This window comes from Mustela nigripes, chromosome 3 (assembly GCF_022355385.1).
Source record: "Mustela nigripes isolate SB6536 chromosome 3, MUSNIG.SB6536, whole genome shotgun sequence".
In the NCBI taxonomy this organism is placed as follows: Eukaryota; Metazoa; Chordata; class Mammalia; order Carnivora; family Mustelidae; genus Mustela; species Mustela nigripes.
The window spans coordinates 9,247,539-9,254,043 of record NC_081559.1 but is presented as its reverse complement, the minus strand read 5'-3'; positions in this window follow the sequence as shown (position 1 = coordinate 9,254,043).

Here is a 6,505-nt window from a genome sequence, read left to right as displayed (position 1 = left end):
AGCAGGGGAAGCAGCGAAGCAGCAGGCAGAGGGAGACGGAGAAGTAGGCTCCCTGCTGAGCAGGGAGCCCGATGCGGGGCTCGATCCCAGGACCCCGGGATCATGACCTGAGCCCAAGGCAGACACTTAACGGACTGAGACACCCAGGTGCCCTCTGACTACTCTTATGCTTAGAGGTTTCCTTCACATTGGTCATAAAGCAGTTCCAAGGTCCCTGGCTGCTGTCACCCAGGGTCAGCTGCCTGAGGCCTGGCCTTTCTGTACCCAGGAAAGAAGAGGTGACATCATTTCCGCCCATCCTGCTCGGCACTGTCAGCTCCGCAGCACAGCCAAACGGGACTGTGGCGTTTGGAATCCGGAGGGAATTTGATCAAATCTAAGACATCATGACTGTGAGGTTCACCGTTCCTTTATGCCTCAGGAAGAAGGAAAGACCTGTGGCGCTCGCAGTGCGGTGCCATTACGGATCACTCGCAACAGCTTTGATCACCTGCCGCTTTGAAATTTCTTTCAGGGGTGCCTGGGTGGCTCAGGTGTTAAGCGTCTGCCTTCGGCTTGGTTCCCAGGGTCCCAGGATCGAGCCCTGCATGGAGCTCCCTGCTCAGCGGGGAGCCTGCTTCTCCTCTCCCATTCTCCCTGCGTGTGTTCCCTCTCTCGCTGTCTCTCTCTCTCTCTATCAAATAAATAAGTAAAATCTTTAAAAAATAAAGATAAAAAAATTTTTAAAAAGAAATTTCTTTCAACTATTCTGCAGGATTTGGCAATTTTTCCTGCCTTCGGTTGCCACGATAGGCAGTCCTTCCGCACATGTCTCTGTAACAAAATGTAACAGAGTCATGTGCTTGAGAGTACATCTCTTCCCTTCCCAGGTTCTGTAAAGGCTGTGCTTGGTTTACTGCTGTGCTAAAAATACGGAAACGTCATTCTTCCTAAGAGCGTGTGTGCGTCTTTAATACCAGATGCACGTTCTGCTGCTGTTTTCATTTTCTGCTGTGCTGTTTCTACTGAATTAATACCTGTGAAAATCCAAATTGGAGGTGCCAGTTACGTTTCCTCCTAATACATGTTAAAGATAGATTTGTAACTATTAAAATGGGAGAAAATGCTGTCTCCGGTCATCTCACTGACCCCCGAAGCAGATCTCTGTGGCGGGCTGGTTGCCAGGAGCTCCTGGCAGCTAGCCATAAGGTGTAAGGTATTGTCATGAAGGGATAGACACAATCGTCAAACTTTGACATACGTCTAGTGGGAATTCTTCCTGGGACTCAGTATACATATATTTATCTGATATCTGTCAACTGGGCTGGGCTGAGGGGGTTGTGTGACATGACACATAATGGCGTAGAACTTGGGGTGGTTGAGACAGGTGTAAAGGAAAATGCAAGTGAGTGTCAGAGGAAGCTTTTCTGTTGCCTGGATGTGATCCAGAAGGTCACTGTCTCAAAAATATATGACAGAGCATGGTCCGGCAGTAAAAGGGTTCGTTCATATAGTAACATGGCGCACAAGGGTAACCGTTACAACTGTGGCTGCTTTGACAGTCACAGTGACATTGTTGCACTAGAGCATAATTGTGTTGTAGTTATTGCTAATTTGTCTGGTAGTGTGTGAGCCCCCCTTCAAGCCTGCCACTGCTATTTTAAAAATGTCTTGCGGACCAGAAAGTTTCAGGATGCCACCACAGTGCTCGAGACCACTGACAATGCACACACCTGCTTAAAATAGAGGGCCTTAAAGGTAATGTTACTAGTGGAAATTTCTGGAAACACGCAGACGAACAAGATACTAATGTGGAAAAACAAATCTGCCTCCGTCATTGATAATCCTAGTTACTAAATCTTCTCTTTGTACATTACAGATGGGGGGTGGGGGGGAGCCCATTTTGCTACTTAAAGGAATTCCTGAATGCCTTTTCAGTCATTTGTGCTAAACTGGCACTCTATTATTTGAGGTCAAGTCTACTTTCTCTGCCCAATTCCGGTTATATATTCCCTACCTTACTTAATTTTTTTATTGAATTAGTTTTGAAGAATTATATTTTTTCTTACTCAGTTATGCACTTAATCTGTTTTCAGGTTTATTGCCAGAAAGATGTTCTTAGTATTCTCTTAGCTTTAAAAATCCTTATACTTATATCATTTTCCCTTTTTATTCCCAGTATTGCCTGTTTATGCTCTCTTTCTTTACCAGTTTGTCAGAATTTTGTCTATTTTTTAAAACGTCTTCTAAAAGAAACAAATTTTGGTTTTGATTCTCTATATTAGCTTTCTTATAATCTATCTTCACACCTTGTCATGCATTGCAGTATTTATATGTGAGAACTCCCCTCTTAACTCAAAACTGTTGCTCTGAATGAATGAAAAGTCCCCTCATCTGGAAAAAAACCTTAAAAAATTTCCTGTGTGGGTGTGTTTCCTTATTTTCTGTCTGCTTCTGTAAACTCATTTAATTTTGTTGTTTGAATTCTCTTCCTTTGGACAACACTTTCCCCAATTACATTATTTTTCAGTTTTATTGCTGTTCAAAGCCTGAAACACAGGGATAAAGTCCAGCTTCAGGACTTTCAAGTGATTAGTTTGGTTTGTTCTGGAAAGCTCAGACTCAAGTTAAGCTCTGAAAGACGATAAGGCTTTGGATATGGGGTACAGAGCAGTGATTTTCTGGGTAGGGCTTTGAAGGGATATGTGTGGACCACAGTGAGATGACTCACCCCAATCAAAAACCTGGAGATGCAAAGTAATATCCCACAGCCAGCCTCATCTAGACCCTGTTCTCTCTGGCTCTCTGCTCTAGTGGCTCAGACCAGTTTTCAACATCTCAAATCAGTGCTGCTCCCTCTTACCTCAGGGCCTTTGAACATGTTCTTCCTTTCCCCAGGATGCTCTTCCCCATCCTTGTCACTTTTCCTACTTTATTTCTATTCTTTTTTCAGGTATCTGTCCTTTCTTCATGAATAGTTTTCTGGTTACCACCAAAGGTCAAGTTCCCCTATTGTAACTTACCATGAATGTCATTTAACATAACTTATGTGATCTCTCTGTCTGGAATGTAAACTTTTTTTGAGGACAAGAACCATGTCCTTTACTTTTTCTTTTTGCCCATCATCTTACAAAGAGGAGGCACTCAGGTAATAATTGTTTAATTCCTCTTATTTGCTAATTAGCTAACATGTAGCTGAACAGTGCAGAGATCTACAAAGACATCTTTATTTTTTTAAAAGACTCTATTTATTTATTTGAGAGAGAGAGAGAGAGCACAAGCAGGGGAAGAGACACAGGGAGAAGCAGACTCCCCGCTGAGCAGGGAATCAGATGCAGGGCTTGATTCTGTGACTCCAGGATCATGACCTGAGCCGAAAACAGATGCTTAAGCCACTGAGCCACCATGGCGCCCCCAAAGTCCATCTTTAAAGACATAATGTCCAGACAAGAGCTACTTGAACCAGAACTGTTTAGAATCCAAGAGGCCCAAGTTACTCCCACTCATTAAAAGAAACAAAGATATGCAAAACAGATGTAGAAAAATTGTGCTATTTTAAATGTTTACATTGAGACAATTAGCACTTTAACACATAATACAATATAATTTGCTCCTCACAAGATAATTATAGGATTTATTACATTACTCTTTCATGTTGCATTCAGGCAGTGTGGATTGGTATTGAGGTTCAAGCATAAAGGCGTATAATAGATGCTTTATTCAGCCCCAGTATCCCTGGCCGTCTGAAGAGCCCCCTTGAGGCCCTTTGTCAAAGTGATGCCTTAGCACATCCCCTCCTGGCTACCCCCACCATTGATAGGACAAGGCCTGAGTGAAGGTATTCATCTATCCAAAGAGAGAGCCACGTAGAAAGAGATTCACTAGCCTTAGAAAAGGAGACATAGGGAGCTAGACCCTGGCAGGTTCTCTCCTGCACAGCGCACACCTTGACCTGGGTCCCCCATCTCACCTGTAGGGCAGGTCAAGGCCTAGAATTGAGTGGAAGCGTCTCGTGATTATAGCTCCATGATGCTCGCACGGCCCTGAGTCTGAGTTCTCCAGAGAGCCTGTGGTTATAACGTGAGTTTTGGTGTCGCCGCACTGTGAATCCGTCATCTTCTATCAACAACCACCTCTCATCTAGTGTTATGGGAACATTGCGGCATAACGTGGTCCCTAAGTCCAGCAACTCTGGGAGAACCTGAATTACCAGATAATTTTTCAGTCTCCAAGATATCTTAAGAGAATTAATGAATATAAAAAATACTTAACACATAATCCAGAAGCATAGGTAGGTAGATTGCCCATCGACCATGATAATTCCTCTGTTACCGTCAATCTCTAAAGACCGTTTACTTCGTTCATCTTTATTCTTTTCCTTGTAGAGGAATAAGGAAAACCGAGACGCACTTACCTCTGCGTTTGGCTAAGAAACGGGGTGACTGGAACAAATGTATTGAAGTCCAGTGTTCACAGGACAAAGGAGAATGCCGAGTCCAGCGAGCTCCACCTCTCCTTCCCCCCCGAGTGCTAAGGGAGGTTCTGTCTTTGCTGGCTTGGTTTCCGGGCCTTGTGAAGTAGAACTGGGACAGTGGTCGGACGTAGACGGACCGGAGAAGAAGAGATGGGCTGGGGTAGTTTCCTGGAAAAAGGGCAAGATTTGTCGGCTGGAGAGGAGGAAGAGGGGGGAGCGGGGGGTGGGGGGCAGGAGGAGAAAGGAAAGTCCAGAACCTCCTTGTGTCCTATGGAAGAGTTTTGTAATGGAGAGCTGAGGGTCAGGAGAGGGAATGTGGCCTGGAGGGGCAGATCTTTTCCGTGGGAGGCCACAGAAAGTGTGGCGGTGAGAGAGGATTTTTAAAAAGAGTGTTTTGTTGGCATTTTTTTTTTAAGATTTATTTATTAGAGAGAGACAGCAGGAGCAGGGTGAGAGAGGATTTTTAAAAAGAGTGTTTTAAGATTTTATTTATTTATTAGAGAGAGACAGCAGGAGTAGTGGCAGAGGGAGAGGGAGAAATAGATTCCCCACTGAGCAGAGAGCCCAATGCGGGGCTTGATCCCAGGACCTGGGATCATGACCTGAGCCGAAGGCAGACGCCAACTGACAGAGCCACCCAGGTGCCCAATGGTGTTTTTTTAAAAATTTTGTTTTGTTTTTTTTCAGAAATACACTTTCATATCCTCAGTGCTTTTTTGAGAGAGATCATAGTAATGATTTCATTTACATCAGTTTGATGCTGACCTATTTCTTTGAGTGTTGGACTGCTCTGAGAACGAGTTTGTTGGGACCCTGGTTCTGAGTTCAAGTTTGATATTAGAACAAGGCAGTTGTCTCACCAGAGTCTCTCTTCTTGCCTCAGGCTTTGGGGCTGCCATCCTGATCTGGTCAGATTATGATCTTCCAGGAAGTTGGTGGCCTGAAGTAGCTTAGTTTGGTAGCCTGGGGTCCCGAAGCAGATCCTGAGGCAAAGATGTGAGTTCAGGTAGACCGTTTGGGGTTGTGCTTCCAGAAGAAGTGAAGCAGGCAAGAGTTAACCAGGACGTGGCTGTGGCCACTGAGGCGGGCGCTGGTATGGGTGACTGGTGTTCGATCCTGTGGGAGCTTCTGAGGAGCTTTATGAAATGTCCCTCAAAATTATCCTCTTAGGGGTTGCCGGAGGGAGGGGTTTAGGGAGAGGGGGGCTGGGTGATGGACATCGGCGAGGGCATGTGCTATGGTGAGTGCTGTGAAGTGTGTAAGACTGATGAATCGCAGACCTGTACCCCTGGGGCAAATGAATACATTATATGTTGATAAGAAATGAAAAAAAAAATTACCCTCTCAGGGAACAAAAAGGGAAAGCATTTATTCATTGGCTCCAGTCTTCCAGTGAGTCAAGGGTGGCCTCAGAGGCTGCCATTATTCTGGGCTTTTGGGCTTATGTTCATATGAGACTTGAGCAGTGTTAAAGGATAAACTGTGGCATATTGAAACTTTCAAGAGTTTACTTGAGCAGGGGTGCGTGGGTGGCTCAGTGGGTGAAGCCTCTGCCTTCGGCTCAGGTCATAATCTCAGGGTCCTGGGATTGAGCCCCACATCGGGCTCTCTTCTCAGTGGGGAGCCTGCTTCACCCCCCCACCACCCCGTCTCTCTACGGAAAGGTATTTATAGAGAAGATGTGGCGGCAAAGCGAGGACATTATTTGTTTGACTACAGCTTAAAGCCTAGGTGGCTGTGGTTGGTTGTCCTTGGGTCTCCATTTCTTAACCTTGAGCATGCATAGGTTTCGATTTTGGTTTGTTTGCTAGACTGCCGTGCATGAGAGTCATTTCAGCCTAATGCTCTCCTGGTTTAATTAACTTAACAGCAGGTTCTCGTGGATGTCCTACCTTGTGAGGTTAGAGCAGCTACAAGGCATAAAGCAGAAAGGTTCCTGGTGTGAAACAGAAACAAGGCGGCCTTGGGCTGTACTTGATCCGAGTGGGCTGCCCAGACAGTGTGGAGTAAAACAGAGCGAGTCAAAGAGTGGAGATTCCTGGGAATGGCAGT